The sequence below is a fragment of the Hippopotamus amphibius genome, chromosome 3, assembly GCF_030028045.1.
Source record: "Hippopotamus amphibius kiboko isolate mHipAmp2 chromosome 3, mHipAmp2.hap2, whole genome shotgun sequence".
Classification (NCBI taxonomy): Eukaryota; Metazoa; Chordata; class Mammalia; order Artiodactyla; family Hippopotamidae; genus Hippopotamus; species Hippopotamus amphibius.
The window spans coordinates 137725520-137740237 of NC_080188.1; the positions used below are offsets into that span (position 1 = coordinate 137725520).

Below are 14718 nucleotides of genomic sequence, written 5' to 3' on the forward strand. Positions count from 1 at the left end.
TCTTTTGCAGCAGTCTTTATTTTAAAGTCTATTTTGTCTGATATGAGTATTACTACTCCAGCTTGCTTTTGATTCCCACTTCCATGGAATACTTTTTCCCATCCCTTCACTTTCAGTCTCTATATGTTCCTAGATCTGAAGTGGGTCTCTTGTAGATAGCATACACACAGGTCTTGTTTTTGTATCCATTCAGCCAGTCTATGTCTTTTGATTGGAGCATTTAATCTGTTTATGTTTAAGATAATTATCAGTATGTATGTTCTTCTTGCCATTTTGTTAATTGTTGTGGATTTGTTTTTGTAGGTGTTTTTTCTTCCCTTCCTCTCTTGTTTTCTTCTATTGTGATTTGATGATTAACTTTAGCATCGTGTTTAGATTCCTTTTTCTTTTTTTTGTGTATCTATTGTAGATTTTTGGTTTGTGGTTACCATGAGGTTTTGATAGAGTAGTAAATATATAAACAAGATTGTTTTAAGTTGCTCATCTTTTGATTTCAAATGCATTTCCAATATCCTGCATTTGTGCTCTCCTTCTCTCACAATTGCTGATTTTGATATCATATTTGTGTGCAGATTATTTCCTACTTTTACTGTTTCTTTGCCTTTACCAGTGAGCTTTTCCATTAGTAATTTTCTTGTTTCTAGTTGTGGCCTTTTCTTTTCCACCTAGAGAAGTTCCTTTAGCATTTGTTGCAAGGTTAGTCTGGTGGTGCTGAATTCTTTTAGCTGTTGCTTGTCTGTAAAGCTTTTGATTTTGCTGTCAAATCTGAATAAGACCCTTGCTGGGTAGAGTATTCCTGGTTGTAGGTTCTTCCATTTCATCATTTTAAATATATCAGGCCACTCCCTCCTGGCTTGCAGAGTTTCTGCTAAGAAATCAGCTGATGGCCTTATGACAGTTCCCTTTTATGTTATTTGTCACTTTTCCCTTGTCGCTTTTAATATTTTTTCTTTGTCTTTAATTTTTGTGAATTTGATTATTCTGCATCCTGGCATGTTCCTCTTTGGATTTATCCTCCTGGAACTCTCTGTGCTTCCTGGACTTGGGTGAACTGTTTCCTTTCCCATGTTAGGGAAGTTTTTAGCTACAATCTTTTCAGATATTTTCTCAGGTCCTTTTTCTTTCTCTTCTCCTTCTGGGATACCTATAATGTGAATATCTGTGCATTTAATGTTGTCCCAGAGGTCTCAGGCTGTCCTCATTTTTTTTTCATTCTTTTTCCTTTATTCTGTTCTGTGGTATTGATTTTCACCATTCTGTCTTCCAGCTCACTTATCCATTATTCTGCCTCAGTTATTCTACTATTGATTCCTTTTAGTGTATTTTTCATTTCAGTTATTGTATTGTTCATCTCTGCTTCTTTGTTCTTTAGTTCTAGATCTTAGTTAAAAGTTTCTTGTATCTTCTCATCTGTGCCTCCATTCTTTTTCCAAGGTCTTGGATTATCTTTACAGTACGTCCCCTATATATGAACATGTTCCATTCCAAGTCTGTGCTTGTAAGTCCAATTTGTTCATAAGTCCAAAAATGTTAGCAATGTTTGCAAGTCCAACTAACACAATTGGCTATATAGTACTGTACTGTGATAGGTTTATAATACTTTTCACACCAATAATATGTAAAAAAAAACACAAAAAAATAAAGAAAACATTTTTAATCTTATAGTACAGTACCTTGAAAATGCAGTAGTACAGTACAACAGCTGGCATACAGGGACTGGCATTGACTGAACTGGCAAGAAAATTTCCTGACTGGAGGAGGGAAAGGAGGTGGTAGAACTGAAGCTTCATCAACAATAGGAGATCGTGGGCAAGATGCAATTTCACTCACACCTGACACTGATGGCACAGGTTCTGGTTCCTTGCTGGATTCAATTCTTTGTACCCTCTTGTAAAAACAATCCAGTGGGGGACTTCCCTGGTGGTGCAGTGGTTAAGAATCTGCCTGACAATGCAGGGGACATGGGTTCAATCCCTGGTCTGGGAAGATCCCACATGCTGCAGAGCAACAAAGCCCATGTGCCACAACTACTGAGCCTGCACTTTAGAGCCTGTGAGTCACAACTGTTGAGCCCACATGCCACAACTACTGAAGCCCACATGCCTAGAGCCTGTGCTCCACAACAAGAGAAGCCACCACAAGAATCCTGCACACCACAATGAAGAGTAGCCCCTGCTCACTGCAACTAGAGAAAGCCCAATACAGTCAATTAATTAATTAATCAATTGAAAAAATGATCCAGTGATGTCTGGGTAGTAGCTCTTTTTTTCTCATCATAGATGACACAGTAGCACTGGATTATATTCTGAACAACTGCTGCAAACTACAGTTTAAATGCTTAGGAAAGGTATTCATGTTACCCATTAGGGTGCAGTTATTGTGGGTCCTGTGCTTCAGAAACTAACAATGCCTCCCCAAGTAAAGAAAATGCCCTTGCCATTTGCTATGCCATGGATCTCTTCGGTTCTTCAGCTACTTCTTCCTCTTGTTTCTCTTCATCATTTCTCTGGGCCTCTAATTCCATCTTCATTAGTAAGCTACACAAAGTATACAAAAGCACAACCACTTGTAGAGGATGCACACACGTGACAATGTATGCCAGTCACATGAACTAACTTATGTGATTTTACATGTGAACACATGTTCTCATCTTTGAAAGTTCACAACTTGAAGGTTCATATGTAGGAGACTTACTGTAGTATCATGACTCTGAATTCTTTTTTGGGTAGATTGCCTATCTCCACTTCACTTAGTTGTTTTTCTGGGGTTTTATCTTGTTCCTTCACCTGGGACATATTCCTCTGCCATTTCATTATGTCTAACTTTCTGTGATTGCAGTTTCTACTACACAGGTTGCAGAGTTGCAGTTCTTCTTGCTTCTACTATCTGCCTTCTGTTGGATGAGGCTGTCTAAGAGGCTTGTGCAGGCTTCCTGGTGGGAGGAACTTGTTCCAGCACACTGTTGTGGAGCTCGGTCTTGTCCCTCTGGTGAGCAGGGCCATGCTTAGGAAGACTTTAAGCAGCCTGTCTGCTGATGGGTGGGGCTGTGTTCCCACCCTATAGGCTGTTTGGCCTGAGATGTCTCAGCACTGGAGCCTACAGGCTGTTGGGTGGGGCCATGTCTTGGTGACAAAATGGTGGCCTCTAAGAGGACACATGCCAACGAGTACTCCCCAGAACTACTTGTCCCCACAGCTGTCCCCTGCCTCTGCAGGAGACTCTCCAATACTAGCAGGTAAGTCTGGCCCAGACTCATATGAGATGATTGCTTTTCCCCCTGGGTCTTTGTGCACATGATACCATGTGTGTGTCCTCCAGGACTAGAGTTTCTCTTTCCTCCAGTCCTGTAGAATTCCTGTGATCTAACCCTGCTGGCCTTCAAAGCCAGATTCTCTGGGGCTCCTCCTCCCATTGTCAGACCCCCCAGGCTTGGGAGCCTGACATGGTGCTCAGGAGTTTTGTTCCTGTGGGAGAACTTCTGTAGTATAATTATTTTCCAGTTTGTGGGTTGCCCATCCAGCAAGTATACAATTTGATTTTACCATGATTGCTCCCTGCCTACTATCTCATGGCTTCTTTGTCTTTGAATGTAGCATATCTTTCTTGGTAGTTTCCAGCACTATGTTTGTCAATGGTTGTTCAGCAGTTAGTTATGATTTTGGTGTTTCTGTAAGAAGAGATAAGCTCACATCCTTCTACCTCACCATCGTGTTTCCCAGGCAAAGGATAAATTAAATTCAAGATTCAACCACACAAACTACAGTTTAAATGCTTAGGAAAGGTATTCATGTTACCCATTAGGGTGCAATTATTTTGTCTCAGTTGATGTGATTTTAAGAACTAGAAAGGCCAAACAGACTTCTAGTCACCATGACCTGTACTTGTCACTAGTGAGACAGAATTAGAGGTAATCCCTCAGAATATATTGATTCTTATTTTACAGATGATTCTAACCGTGGGTTGTCTGGTTTGTCAGGTCATGGCAACAAAAGAGAAGGAAAATACTGCTGGCTACAGATGCACTGACAAGAGCCATAATAGTGAATAATATAGGAAGGAGACATTAAAAGTGCATTATAACATTTGAGCAGTAATTAAGTTCCTTATGATGAGAATGCACAATAAGAGAAGGTTATGCTCATTATGCATTGTTTAAGAAATAATAAAAGAGCATAGTAATTTTCAGAAATATTTTCCTCAAAACACAAAGTAAAAAGTAAAAGAAGGATTTCCTCACCTGTACAAATGTCAGTGCCTCAAAATTCTGATTATATGAAAGTGCCTAGTAAATGAAACTTTGCTATATATACACAATCACCACCCACCATGTGAAATTCCTGGCAAGAGCTGTGTGCTAGAGCTGAGACACCACAGCACAGAGAGAATGGGGAGTAGACCATTGTGATAAATGCTTGATCAGAGTTGATAATCAGAATCAAAGATAAAAAAGGAGTCCTCACATTCCAGTGTTTATCTACGCCTCTGTCTTGCACTAGTGTAGATAGCTATCTTTAAGGGTGGAAATCCAGACAAAGCCTTTTGCACTGGAGGATCAGAATTTTGTTTTCCTGGCTTTTTACTGGCTTCTTAGTATGAGAATTGCCTCATAAAGGAAGAATAAAAGAAAAGGAAAAGGATAACCCTGGAGTCTTAACCTTTACTAAAGAATATTTCATCTCATTTATAGAAACATAGGAGAGGCAAAGAGTACCAATGAAGTTTTCCGGAATGAATAAGTGGATAAGTGAATGAATAAATGAAGTAAGACAAAGGTTAATATGAATCATCTTCCCTGGTTTTACAGATTTCTAAACTCTCAAGTTAGTATTCATGGCAAACTTTCCAATCACATAATTTCTGGAAGAGTAATGGTCAAATCCAATATGAAAGGTTTCATGGAAATAGTCACCATGCCCTGTGGAGAATATTGATGTGATCATTTTTGCCACAGGATACCCCTTCTCATTTCTTTTCTTCAGTGATTATGTGAATATCACTGATGACCAATATCATTGATCTCTATATCATTGTGTATTTCCACTTCATTTAGAAAAATTAACTTTGGCTTTCATTGGTTTAATCCAGCCAGTGGTAACACCAACTATAGAGTCCCACAGTCATTGTGCCAGATGTGTGTTTAAAGGTAAGAGAATGTTGCTGAGTGAATTTCCATGGTTTCTCTGCTACTGCTAGGTACACTGAACCAGAGGAGTATTAAAATCAAGCTAGTTTAAATTAAAGGACTGGACAATTACAACCAATATTACTATTCACTCCTTTCTTTTAAAATAATTCCATCTTCCAGCCAGATTTTATTTAGCTTAAAGGGTATAATAAGTCTTGCTTGCTTGCTTGCTTGCATGCTTGCTTGCTTGCTTGCTTGCTTTCTGGAGAATTTAGAAAGGCCTGAGAAAGAAAAGTGGGAGAAATCTATTTATAACAATTTTACAGATGTGGAAGACTTCCCCATTTTTTTAAAGCAATTCTGGTTAACAATATAGGAATAAAAAATCCCATCTCTGTTGTTAACAGGGAAAAGCCAGGTATGTGTTTTCATTCTAGGGCTCCTCTCTCAGGTCCTTTTAATTAGCTTTGGAGAAGCTCAGCACCAGAATCCCACTATTTTACTTTCCTGGAACCATATTCCATCTTTCCATAGACCCTTCCATATACTATATTTCCTTTCACAGGACTGAACATGTTGCCCTTCTTCAAGGACATGATGGTTGATATTGTCTGGAGAAGAGAGGCTTTGGGGGAAAATGTGGGCCCTCCACCAGCAAGCAATTACTGAAAGTGGGATTTATGGGCTTAAGGGAGTGGGGTCAAAAAAAGGCAAAATCTGTGAGTCAGATTTTAGACATAACTTCTAACTGCAGGGAGGCAACTTCCAGGACTATTCCAAGAAAAGATCAAAAGATCTTCATTGCAAACACCTACCCTGTCCTTAGTTTTAATATTCAGGTATAATTTGGTTATTCTATAGGATAAGAGAAAATATTTCAAAATGTATAAATGATAGAAACAAAGCAGAAATTCACTGATGAAAAATGTTAGAGTGCTTATTATCTGCCAGAAACTTTGCTAGTCAGTTGTGATCAAGGTATCAATACCATTTCCAACAACAAAGAGCTCCCACCTGATGGTGAGTAAATGTTTCCCAAGTGAGAGAATAAATCTTCACATAAGCTAAGACCACAAGGGTGTCCTAAGAGACATTCTAAAGGTGGGAGGAATAATTTTAATGCTCTGATCAGGAAAAGACCTGAGGCAACTAGGATAGTTTCTAGACTCCTTTTGGCCATGTTTCAGGAGACTTCCATATAGGTCCCTTTTGAGGTTTAGTAAAGGTTAATGACCTTAAACTTAGAACAGAAGACGATTAAAGCCAAATTCAACATTTTGCAACCAGATTCACCAAATAAATCCTTAGATAGTGCAGTGAATGGTTAAGTGAATGTCTGCTCCATACCCAAATATTTTCTGAGACCTATGTAGACTGTAAAAAAAGACTATAAGATCTGGTGCTTGCCCACAGACAGCTCACAGCACAAGACTCCATGTGCACAGACCTTATCCAGACGGTATACAAAGTACAGACGAGCAATGGTAAGAGCAAACAGTTAGGGCAAGGGTGGCTGGTTGGGCAGAATTCAAGTGGTCAGAAGGGGAGGACTTGAGACTTACCCTGAAAATAACACTTGTCTATGCAAAAGGGAAGGAGAGAGTCTGAGCCTCCCAGGATGAAGTGTGACCCCAGACACTATAAAATCAGTAATGGTTTCTTTTCTCTCTGTACAGTCAATGAGAGTCACGTGGTTTGTTTTTAGGTATACTTTGGCACAGGCTTCAGGAGGATTGTAACAACTCCATGGACAGAGTTGCTTCTCAGGCAGTAATGAAATACAGTTTACTATCTCTCTTATCTGCTGATCCCAAACCAGCAGTAGATATTGTCTTCGGACTATGTACCTCATACCAGTACCACCATTAGGGACTGGAGAAATGGAAAGGAGTGCAGAGAACTGTCCCAATACAGAGAGAGTGGATTCTCAAATCCATGAGGACCCTCAGTGGTACATGAAGACATCTGCCAATCTTATAAGCTGACTTGGTTCCAGTTTATCTGTGCCAGCCTGGCCATCTCATGTACATGATCACCTATCAACATGACAGAAAAAGCAAAGGCTACAAGGGTCCAAGTGTTCATCCACTTCCTAAGGCAATCCCTGCAGCCTTTGGAAGGTTTAATTCCCCTTGCCTGGCTTGCTCCCAGAAAGACATTTACTCCTCATAAGTCACTGAGTGAGGAAGTTTGACTGGTGTTCATTGTTTTCCTCTATCATTGTTTATTAAGTGCTCACTTATGCACATGGCACTGTACCCAGCAATGGTAAGATTCCACACTGGTTGAGCATCAGTTAACATGCCTGTCATGGAATTCTATTTGAACAGTATCTTCATTAAGAACACTTAGATCATCATGCCTTGACCATATGATCTCTATATTTATTCATGACAGAGTGGAATTTAAAAGATATCCACTCCCCTTAGTGTATGGCAGGATTCTTGTGTAATTTCAATTGCTGAAGTTTCAACTAGCATACAAATAATGAACACTTATTTTTCTATCATGTGCTAGCCACATTTCTAAGGGCTTTACATGTGTTATTTCATAAACTTCATAACAATATACACAAGGAAAGAATTTTAAATTCCTTTTATGAAAGGTGTTAGCTAAGATTGTCCAAGATTATATAATAAATTGTGGTTCAGTGTTTGAACCTAGTTGATACCAAAGACAGTGTTCTTTACTGTATATCACACTCCCTTCATTCATTTTAAACTGCTATTTTTCAGTTTACATATTAGAATATTTAAAACTGCTACTAGTGTGATATGTATTTTCTTTATTGCTGACTGCTTGCTGAAGTAAGTAAATTGTTACATTGTACAGATGCAAAAGATGTATTTTTCTAACAACACATAAATATTTATAACAGAATGTCTTGTTGAAGTTTCTTTCTTCCATATAATTTACAAATGGCATATTACCATTATTACCATGATGTGAAGCCAGAAATATTTTTTAATCAAACTATATTTCCCAACATGAAAATGTTTATCTCATTCCATTTTAAATGTTTGAATAAAAGAATGTACATTTTAAGGAATCTCCAGTTAAAAAACCTTTCTTTGAATGGTTAGTATGGTATATATCATCAACTCACAAATTCTAGCTCACAAGTAAAATCTGAGCTAATAATAGTGTAAAATGTATTTTAACATTTATTTTAACATTACAAAATATTTGAAAAAACATCTATAAATCCACCAATCTTGTTGTGAAATTCATTAGTGTTGTTCATCAAATATTTCTGGTTCTCTCTCTGTGATCACGTAGTAGGAGTTAGCTTTCTTGCCCCCTTTGAAGTTGATATGATGATGTGACTTGCTTTGGCCAAATAAATTTAAGTAGACATGATGAATCTTTAAGATATAGTGCCAACCATGTCTTTCCTCTGCTGAGGTTGAAATAATTGAGGAAGCAGGTATACAGATGGAATCTTCCTCAGTCTGGGTCCCTGGGTGGTTACAGTGAGCAAAGCCTGATTATGTAGCATGAGCTTTTGTTGTGATTGATGGATCGATAGGGAATGTTTGTTACTGGAGCATAGTCTGTCTTATTCCGACTGATACATTGTTACATCAAGCATTTCTATTTCTTCATGTTCCCCTCACACTTTATCTACATAAATATACAGTTTTTATGTGGAAATAACAACAGTATACATACATTTTCCTTTGTTCTTCACTTTTCAAAATATTTTATTGTAAACATTTTTCTCAGATTTTTCATGAACATATTTATCATTTTAATAGTTGTATAATAGCCTACTATAGCAACATGCAATTGTTTGTTAATCATTTCTCTATTGTTTAAGTTGTTTCTGTTTTTTTTCTAGCATGAATAATGCAGCTAAAATTATCTTTGGACATGTGCCTTTTTTCTCTTTCAAAGTTATTTTCTTGAGATAAAGGAAAGGAATAATTGTTTTTCTTTCAAGTTTATGGCATAGTATTTTGACTAAGCTTACAATATCCTTATCTTAAAATTGGCATAAGAATTTTAGTAATAATTAAATTGAGAAAGGATTATTCTTTATTTTGTCATCTTTTGAAATTATGGTACTAATTGGTTCAAAACATAATGTCCAGAATATTAAAAAGCTGTCTGAAAAGATATTCTTCTGAGATAAGATCAGGGCACACTCTAAACCTGACATTCTGATAAAATAAACTACTTGATCATAGAATTTTTTTGCTTACTATAAATGACTTAAAGTTATATGACTATGTGCCCTAAATTTAGACAGCTAAATTGTTTCTACTGAGATTAAATTAGCAATCTTTCATCCTCCTGCTGAACCAGAGAAGCAATATTTCTATAGACTTTTTTATTGATGGTAAACATCTTTACACTACATTAATCCTTAGGAAAACCAGGCTGGTTGCCCTGCCCAGAAACAAACAAAATAAAACCCTCTGCTTTCTTCACTTTATAGTGATCATTGTGATAAATAAAGCAATTTTATTTCTTCTAACTCAGAGAGTATATATCTGAGATTGTCTTCCACTTTATACCCCCACTATTTTATATTTATCTAACCCTATTTTCTAAGGCACTCAAAATGCTTCTTAGATATTATCCCATAAATGCTTTGTAAAATGATGAAGTCAGCACCTTACAGAAATATTTGCACAACCCAGAGCCACCATTTGTGAAATTTTTAACTATTGCTAAAGTTTTCTCTTCTTTCCTTCTTCTCTTACTTCCTTCTCACTTCATGCATTATTTTTAGTTTTAAGTTTCAGTGACTAAGAGATCAAAATCACTGCATCTCACACCCTGACAGTGGGAATGAGGGCTGCACAGAAAGAGGTGGGGTGCCCTTATTTTCCTAGTGCTCACTGATTTATGAGTGCCGGTTACAAGTCAGGCACCTACTGATGTTACCTGATCAGCATTTGTATAGTGACTCACCATGTTGGCACTATCTCCAGACTGACTGTCTAAGAGGTGCTCCTGGGCAATTCTGAGAACTTGGTTGGTCACAGGATCGTTTTAGCATTAGATTCTTTTTTTTTTTCAATAAATTTATTTTTTTATTTATTGGCCACATTAGGTCTTCGTTGCTGCACATGACCTTTCTCTAGTTGCAGCCAGTGTGGGCTACTCTTCATTGTGGTGCACGGGCTCTTCACTATGGTGGCTTCTCTTGCTGTGGAGCATGGGCTCTAGGCATGTGAGCCTCTGTAGTTGTGACACATGGGCTCAATAGTTGTGGCTCATGTCTCAATAGGTGTGGCTCATGGACTCTAGAGCACAGGCTCAATAGCTGTGGCAGTCGGGCTTAGTTGCATGTGGGATATTCCTGGAGCAGGGATCAAACCTGGCTCCCCTGCATTGGCAGATGGATTCTTATCCACTGCGCCACCTAGGAAGGCCCTAGCATTAGATTCTTACTTCTCAAATGGAACTAGTCACTCTTATTTTGCCATTCTAAAAGAGTGACTGGGACAATCAGATGAATAAAGCATGCAAGAGTGCTTTGAAATTGTCTAGGTACATACATAACCACATTTACCTAATAAAATATAATTGATGGTATTTTTAAACATTCTACCACTAAGGGAGAAATCAAAAGAATTTTAAAAAAAAAAAGCTGCTTTCTCCAAAGGAAAAATCTTATGATATGTTATATCCTATCATGGGAAAAGAGAATGTGGCAAAAAAACAAAACAAAACAAAAAAACATTATTTTGGGGAAATAACATTTTACACTGACAGGCATTTTTCATTTATAAAAACCATGTTCTTTAGAAGCCCAGTTCTAAACTACTTTTCTGCCACTTACCCCAGTTATTCTTATCAGCTGCCAGCAAACCTGAATTAAAATCTTGGGTTATTCTTTATGTGACTTTGAGAAAAATTACCCCATCCTTTGGAGTCAGTTTTATTGATAACATGAAAATACTGAAAACACATTCCCAAGGATCAAAGGTGAAATTGTACATTGAAAACATTTTTATAAATTAAAAATAAACCAACCCCTAACAGCATCCATCTCCATAAACTCAAAACAACATTTTAAAAATAAATAAATTTACTTATGAGCTGTGTTGGGTCTTTGTTGCTGCACGCAGGTTTTCTCTAGTTGTGGAGAGCAGAGGCTACTCTGTTGTGGTGCTTTGGCTTCTCATTGTGGTGGCTTCTCTTGTTGTGGGGCACGGGTTCTAGGTGCGTGGGCTTCAGTTGTTGTGGCACATGGGCTCAGTAGTTGTGGCTCGAGGGCTTAGTTGCTCCGTGGCATGTGGGATCTTCCCACACCAGGGATCGAACCCATGTCCCCTGCATTGACAGGCAGATTCTTAACCACTGCACCACCAGAGAAGTCCCTCAAAACAACATTTTAAAAAGGATATCATTAGCAAATTCAGGTATGATTTCTAAATAAAAAAGAATTTCATCATCATCTAACGTTAGTAATAAAAAAAGGAAAAGATGAGGTCATCATAGCTGGTAGAAATGTAGAAATCAAGTCCTCTTTCATTTTACAAGTGAGGACTCTGGGATGGAGTAGGTGCTTGCCCTGTGCTATTGTGTAGCCTGACTAGGACCTAGTTCAACAGCTCCACGATCAGGTTTCTCCACTTCTCTGCCCAGCCTTGCTCTGATCCAACTGGCCGCATTATCCTTCTTACTTCCTGCCCACCAACTCACTCACTCTTGAGCCCACCCTTCTTCTCCCTGAACCTTCAAGAAAGTTCTAAAATCACAAATGACCTTCCAATTGCCACAGCCGATAGACACTTTTAAATCCTTCCTGTTTTCAGTCTCTCTTTGGCGTTTGTCACATAATTGCTCCCTCCTTCTTTAAACTCTCTCTTCCATAGATTTTGCTGTTCCCACAGCTGCCTGGTTTCCTCCTACTTTCTTATCATATCTACTTTACTTATTTTTAGAGCTATTTTCCTCTGTCCCCTATCAAATAGTGTTTATATATAAATTTTCACACTTTCATAGACTTTACCTCTTGCCACGCACTGCCCTAAGGGCTTGACAAATATTCATTCATTTAAATGTCATGACAACTCTATAATGTAGGTGCATATACAGCTGGGGGGAGTGAGGTGTAGGAAGGTAAGTAACTTGCTGTGCTACCAACTGTAAAGTAGATAGCCAGTGGGAAGTTGTTGTATAACAAAGGGAGTTCAACTCGAGGATGGAAGATGCCTTGGAGGACTGGGACGGGGTGGGTGTGGGGACTCGAGGGAGGGTGGGGGGGGAGTCAGGGGAGGGTGGGGGGGAGTCAGGGGAGGGAGGGAATACGGGGATATGTGTATACAAACAGATGATTGAACTTGGTGTACCCCCCAAAAAATAATAAATAAAGAAATAAAATTTTAAGAAAAGTAACTTGCTGTGCTGCTTCCTACTACGCTATGCTAGCTCTGAGGTTATCAGAGCTCTCCCATTGGTCCTCCTGGTCCCTGACTTCATCTCTTCTCATGAGGTAATTATAACATTGCCTGCCCTGGTCTTCATAAGATCTGCATCCCAAACCTACATATCCAGACCCAACCCCTCTCCTGAGCTCCACATTCCCACCGCACATTGGATATCAGAATCTGGATTTACCATGGGCATCGCAAATGTTATACACTCCAAACTGAATGCATTGTCCCTCCTTCCCAAACTTGCGCATCACCCAGTCTTCCTGTCTCTACCTCTCTGGGCCTTGGTTTCCTCATCTGTATAATTAATGGGTTGAAGGAAATAACCTCCACAAACATCCTTACCTTAAGGTTGTTTAATTATCTAAACCTCTGTCCCTGTACTGTCTCCACGTTTTATTCTCTCTCTCCCTATTTTCTTTATTCATTTATCAATTCTATAAGCAATAATTAAGCATATTCTATGGACCAAATACTGGGCAAGCACTGGTTGAATAAGAGAAGAAACACACACTGGAGAGAGGAATGTGAGTGAAGAAAGGCAGCTCATACACTTCAACAGAGTGGACACTGTTGTCCCATGTGTCCAAACAGAAACCAGGAGATGGGAGCATCATCACAGAGCCAGCTGCCAAACTAGAGGCCCACTGGTCAGCTTGATGCCTCCCTCTCCCTCACCAATCACTCCACCTGTCACTGAGTTCTGTATCTTGACCTCCTAAATGTCGATCTTATCTGTAACCTCTGTCTGTGTGAGTCCTTGTTTCATGCTGGCTCACCTCCTTCAGTGCTGCTGATCAGTTTTCCTTCCTTGATATTTTCTCCACTATTTACAGAATAATCTTTCCAAAACCCAAGTCTGACCATGGCACTGTCTTGTTTGATAGCCTTCAGTGATGCCTCACAGTCTGTAGGAAAAGTTTTGTGAGGAGCAGGCTCCTTCCCCATCAGGCCGTGGAACCTGCCCCATCTTCTTTCAGCCCCCTCCCCTTCACTCTGGTCTCCAGGAAAACCTCCTGCACTTGTAGTTCCCTGCCTGCCTGGACCGCTGCTCCCTTTTGCTTCTGTGTACACACAGATTTATTCTGCCTCTTATCCAGGTGATCAATTTCTATTGATTCCTAGAAACTCAGCTCAGATCGTGCCCCTTTTGAAAAAAGTTTTCTGTCCCCACCTCCCTTCGAGTCTTACATTTCTTCTTGTGCCATTTCTATTCTATAAATGTATTTCTGTTACTGCCTGAAACACACTTATTGTAGCTATTGCTTATTGTTTGTTTCCCAGCTAGAGCAGGGGGTTGTCTAGGGTGTGGATTGTTCCATGTTAATCTCTGATGAGCCAGTGATGCCTGGTTAGCAACACATCATCGGCCCCTGATAAAAGTTTGCTGGCTGGATGTTTAAGTTTGCTGGATAATAAGTTTGCTCCAACTGGATGACAGAGAGGCATCACTTGGAAAAGTTGAAAAGGCAAGGACTGGAGTATGTTAGGACATCCGGACAAGAGTCCAAAATCTAAAGTCACAAAATGCAGTTAGTTTGGGCTACATCACTGGCATCACAGAGAGGCTATCAGAAAACAGCTCCAGGATGTGAATGAGAGATGACAACCTCTCTCACATATTTGAGCCCTTCTGTACTTCGGGTCTCAACTCATCTCTGGGACAGAGGTGTGGTTTTGCCTCAAGAGGCAGATCGGGTCCAGATGAACACTGCACTCTTTAGACACACCTGCAGAGCAATATGAACCACCTTCCCTCAGTATTACACTGTTTGCCATTTAGGGCCAAGGTTGGGAAAATGGAATTCTGTTTATGCAGTGAGATAGTTGTGTGGAGGCAAAAGATTGACTGATTCAAGTCCTTAAATATATAATTAGAGGAATAATCTTTCTGCAGATTGGGAGTGGTGCAATGGCTTTGTATGTGTCAGAAGCAATAAGCAAAGTCTTAATTTGTTGTCCTGCAATTCTCATGTCCTCACCTTGCCTCAGCCTGAAAAGGGCATACACAGGCTCACGTAGGCTCCTGGCAAATGCCCCAAATGCCTTGCACCCTATGGGCAATCAGAAGATAACACTTGGGTGAACAAGGTAGAGAATGCTTTAGCCTGCAATTATTTTTTATTTGTTCACTTGTATGGGCATCAAGCCAGGAAGACAGGCTGACTCCACCTGGAATGAGCTAAGCCTTTTTGAGAC

At 39.3% G+C, this 14718-nt stretch overlaps 1 pseudogene; it reads left to right on the forward strand.

The window, feature by feature from the left end:
- LOC130848804 (flavin-containing monooxygenase 5-like) overlaps nucleotides 1-14718 on the forward strand; it is a 73127-nt pseudogene that overhangs the window by 1074 nt on the left and 57335 nt on the right.